The following is a 5,325-nucleotide window of genomic DNA, read 5'->3' as shown; positions in this document are numbered from 1 at the left end:
TACACTCCAAATAAGACACAATGTGTAGGTACATGTAGGTATGTAGGTGTGTGAACTACTCTTGACCACCATTAGGGCGAAATGAATGACTTTTACTACACATCTTTTACGAACAAGCTTACAACCTCCCTTGAAGAGATATCCAGTTTTGTGCCTCAAGATATAAGGTCTACTTTCCAGGAATACCCAGTTGGGACACTATTGCAATTAAGAGGTAATTTGTCACTCTCTTGACAGCCATTGGAGGGTATTCTTTGATGTTTTAAGATGAGATGGCGCGGTGGTAGCTCAGTCGGGTAAGCGCCCGCTTCTCACGCAAGATATGCGGTTTCGAATCCCGGCGCAGACATGTACCAATGAGTTCTTTTAACTTTAGTACAATGTATACTATCGCACTTACGGTGAAGGAAAACATCGTGAGGAAACCTTCATATCTAGATTTAGCACATCTAGATATGGGAACCCACCGACCCGCAGTGGACCAGCGTGGTGGGAAATGGTCCAAGCTTAGGAAGGCAGTTTAGACCTTGGGGGTAAGCACAAAGGTTCCACTCGAGAGAGCCAGGTGCAGGTACTTAGGTACATCCCCACAAAGAATGGAATAGAATAGAATAAGAAGAGATGGCCTAGTGGTTGGAAACAACGACATGATAATAAGAACTAGATGGAGTGAAAGTACATAAGAATAAAGTTTGGACAATTAACACCTCACTTCTACAACTGAGCTCTTATTTTGAACTAGCTGTTCCCGCGCGCTTCGCTTCGCCTTAAAAAGTTTTCCCGTGGGAATTCCGGGATAAAAAGTAGCCTATGTTCTTTCCCAGGGTCTAGACCGTATGTATACCAAATTTCATTCAAATCCGTTCAGTAGTTTTGGCGTGAAAGAGTAACAGACAGACAGACAGACAGACAGACAGACAGACAGACAGACAGACAGACACAGTTACTTTCGCATTTATAATATTAGTTAGGATTAGGATTAGTTCGGTTAGAAGATTGATGAGTTTATTCAATGGTTGGCATTAGGTTGAACTTAAGATAGTAAAAACAATGTGCACAGTTTTGCTTTGTTTTTGTATGTGACACAACATTTTATTTGTTCATCTAAGGTTGGAAACATCGTATTATCGAAGGGTCCAGTAACATTTGCAAATTTGGGAATATTGTTATAGCTACTTCAATGAACTCTCCCTAGGACTGTATTTACTGTTGCTGTTGTCCTCTTAAATAAACTCCACAATATTGGGATCCGAGGACATCAGCTAAAGCTGTTCGAGGATTACTTAACCGAAAGATATCAGAGTGTGCAGATTGACCATTACACTAGTTGTGACCTACCTGTAAGATATGGTGTACCACAGGGCAGTATATTGGGACCTATCCTTTTCATCATTTATATTAACGATCTCCTCAGTCTTAGTCTACCCCATGGTAAAATCATATCTTATGCGGATGATACCGTACTCCTTTTCTCTACAAATTCGTGGGAGGAAACTTTCAAACATGCCCAAAGTGGTTTTAACCAGGTAACACTATGGCTGCGACAACATCTGCTTACTCTTAATAAAAGTAAAACGACATATATATCTCTTTTTCATTACGTAATTCTAGTCAACCATCCTCACAGTTTAAAATTACTTACCACACTTGCGGGCATCGTGATTCATAGTAGTAGGGATTCACGGGTTCTGGCTCACTTCCCCGCCTGCTCCACCTGCCCGCCCCTGCCCCCTCCGAGGCGCTGTCTTTGGCGATCCTGCAAAAAGCTCGCCGCGAATAAACTTTATTAAGGCAATTAGCGCCCCGCGGTTTTATTCGCGATCCGCGACTTTTTCTAATTGGAATGAATCTTATTGCGACACGCTTTCCTATTGGGTCCGACTCTTTCCTGTAGTAGTAGGGATTCACGGGTTCTGGCTCACTCCCCCGCCTGCTCCACCTGCCCGCCCCTGCCCCCTCCGAGGCGCTGTCTTTGGCGATCCTGCAAAAAGCTCGCCGCGAATAAACTTTGTATACAAGTAAGTACCTATTGTGTAGGTAGAATATTATCGGTTGATTTTAAGCATATCTACTAACCACTCCTCCTCGCGTTGCTCGTCGTCGCACCTACCTACAGGCTTTCATTAAGTATGAGTGTGTGACTGTTATTTGAAATAACATGGTATCCAATGGATAATATTTATCAGCCTTACTTCATTCAATGCATTACTAGCGACTGTAATAATTAAAAGACATTATTACTGGTGAATTAAACATCCATCTCCGTGTCTTTACTAAATAACATAAAGCGTAAACACTTGTACGCAGTGGCTGATAGCGTTATAAACCGAGTTCTAAAAACATAGTTATGTAAAGTGAAATCAATAATTATACGTACCTACATGCAAACATTACGTTTTAATTACCTTCCTAAAGTTTTTTTCACCCACCAACGGTTCGATGCCAAGCATTTGTCCCTAAGTAGGTAATATTTTTTTGGTAAGCATCCCAAAACAATAAATAACTCCAGATATGTCGCGCTTTGGGTGTTCGATGCTAACCCTAATCAATCACTCAATATAAGTGCAAAGGTAATATAAAAAATACTGTGGGCTGGCGTCTGAAATAAAAAAACACTAGCTTGTACATACGTGTCTGCGCGAAGTGTTATGGGAATATCAATTTTATTTGTATGCCGATAAAGGAATCAATGTGGGATTTTAAAAAATGAACAAGTCTCGACCAGTTTTCACCTAACACAAGTGTGTTTGGTTTAATCTCGATAAAGATTGGGATCGTGTACAAAAAATACCCCCGAGAACCGCATTCCGCGTATATAAAACGCGCTGCATGTCAGATCTCAAACATATCAGCCTGGCTCTCTACTGAGTGAGTTTATAATTATTGTGTATTGTGCTACATAGATACCTGCAGCGTCCAGACATATGAATGTAAGTTATGTTTTGTATCTAATCACTTTCCGTTGAATATGTATAATAGTCCATTACTTTGTGTACATTGCATGTGAGTCAAAAGCACCTCAGTGTTTTAACTTACTTTTATTCTTACCCGTATTTTTTTGTGCAAGTAACACTATAGTTAGTTCTCATGGCATAGTAGGTAATTCGTTCACCCATTTCATCAGTATTAAACCGTAACTTTACGCATATCTCTGCTTTCCACCCCCCAACATAAGATAATGTGCATCATCTATTTTTTACCGTAGTAAAACCAAGTAAATTTATTTGTTTTAGCCATCAACAATAATTGACGACTGCGACTACACCATGAAAAATTACTATTATCCGAGCCCTAGTGATGATGAAATACTATCACCATCACTTCTCCTGAAAAAACCGACTAAACGGATTCACGAAAATATTGATTCATATTTTGAAACTCCCTCGAAGAAATCTAAGAGCAAAACATTATCTTCGACGGTCGGGCGTGCTGCCTGCGGGGGTATTTCATATATATCCACCAATGAAGACGACGGATCTAAAGCGTCACACCTCATAAAAATTGAAATGTACGATATGAAAAAATTGAAAGATTTACCACCCAGCGAACATTGGAAAAAAGCTGATATGCGAATCAAGCTGTATTGCACCTCTGATCATATTCTTTTCCATGATACTAATCAACTCATGTTTTCTATAACAAAACAAATAGCTACAAAGACAGATTGCAAAAAATATTTTCTCGAGACATCGAAGTAAAAATAATAATGTACCACGACCCCCGGCGCACAGACCACACACAACTGCTACACTACCGAGACGCCCCTGTATTCTGTTGCCGCCAACCATGGATTATACACTACACTCTTCCGTGTTCGATACCGCATTAATAGAAGCCCTCTTGGATTATGAACGTCGACAAGAGCAATCCTCGTACTCACCTATGCTGAGTCCACCCATGCTGCCTCTGCGATTCAACCCTTTGAGAATTGTTTGGAGTGAAGAATCAGAAGAAATGTCTCCGTTTACTTTAGATGTTAATTTTAGTTATAGTCCAACCCTTTTTTAATTATTTCATTAAATTGATGTAAATTAGTAAAACTTTTTTCTTTTACTAACCCATATACTAAAATAGAATAGGGATATAGTTAGGTAGTTAGTAGGTATAATTATGGAAAATAAAAATCAGTAGGTCTGAAATAACTATCATTTATTTTAAAAAATACTATTGAACATTTCTCTTACCAGTAAATCGTTAAACATAGTTTCTTCAGTAAACAAGTTAAGAAAAGTTTTCATTGACAATCCTTTAAATTTAAAATAAAGATAGACTAAACAATATTCACCACAAACAGTTGTAAAATAATTTTGTAGTATTTTAGAGTTGTAATACCAATTGTGACAATTACGTGCTAAAAATGATTTATGATAGCTAGACGCATTACGTCCATATGAGTCAAAATATTCCCCCAAACCATTGCTATCGATACTAATAGCTACCCAATGAGAGCCTGGTTTTGAGTCAGGATCTAAGTTAACTACTGCAAAAAAGGGTCTGCTCACATTTAGTGGAATTCTGTTTGCTGCAAAAACATTATGCATCAAATATGGGCTTATTTCCACTAAATAGTTTTTAATCTGCTGAGTATCCATTGTGAACAGATGGTTATGAATGAAGAGTAGGATATATATTATTATAATATATAAAGCTGGATTACCACTGACTGACTGACTGACATGATTGTTCTCCCAGAAGGAGTCATTTTTTGATATACAAATGTTTTAGGGAAATGTACAGGGTGCTCGGGTGAGTAGAGAAAAACCTCGACTTTTTAAAAAAAGTTGTAAAAAAAAAAAATTTTTTTTGTTCCTCTATTTTGGTGACCATACATTTTTTTATATTTTGAGGGTGTGTTTAGACTGCCTGACAGATTATAAAAAAAATATAAAAAAATAAAAAAACAAAATGGCGGCCGAGTTGCAGTGAAGTAAAGTTTAGGGCGTGTCAGACCCGACTTGAGGTGAATTGATCTCCCGGAAGGGGGGGAGGTGGGGGGATGGTGTTTTTTGTAAACGGGGGGACACATGATGAAATTTATGGGAAAATTCCAAAAAATGTTTTTTTTTTAATTGCGGGGGGAGAGGAGATTTTTTTATAAAAACGTGTTTTTTCGGGGATTTTCAAAGCATTTTTTTATCGTGTTCGAGGCATTTGACAGGTTTGACTTGTATGGAGCGGTTGTGTAGCTTGAAGAGTAGAGTTGCCATGTTAAAAAAATTTCCCCATTTTTAGGGTAAATTTCGAGATTTTCCCCAAAAACATGAAAAGTAGAAATGGCCACTTTTGATTTCAAAATTTGATGCAGTTTTGTCGGAAAGACCCGCA

At 38.4% G+C, this 5,325-nt stretch overlaps 1 long non-coding RNA gene across 1 annotated transcript; it reads left to right on the top strand.

Moving 5' to 3' along the window:
* Positions 1-1,665: 1,665 nt before the first annotated feature.
* On the top strand, positions 1,666-4,040 carry LOC119690910. Its single transcript, XR_005253762.2, has 2 exons — positions 1,666-2,930; positions 3,234-4,040. It is a non-coding gene; the product is annotated as an uncharacterized LOC119690910 (long non-coding RNA).
* The last annotated feature ends 1,285 nt before the right edge of the window (positions 4,041-5,325 follow it).

The sequence above is a fragment of the Plutella xylostella genome, chromosome 20 (assembly GCF_932276165.1).
Source record: "Plutella xylostella chromosome 20, ilPluXylo3.1, whole genome shotgun sequence".
NCBI classification, from domain to species: domain Eukaryota; kingdom Metazoa; phylum Arthropoda; class Insecta; order Lepidoptera; family Plutellidae; genus Plutella; species Plutella xylostella.
The sequence above is the reverse complement of the archived record's forward strand: the minus strand, read 5'-3'. Positions and strand labels throughout refer to the sequence as shown.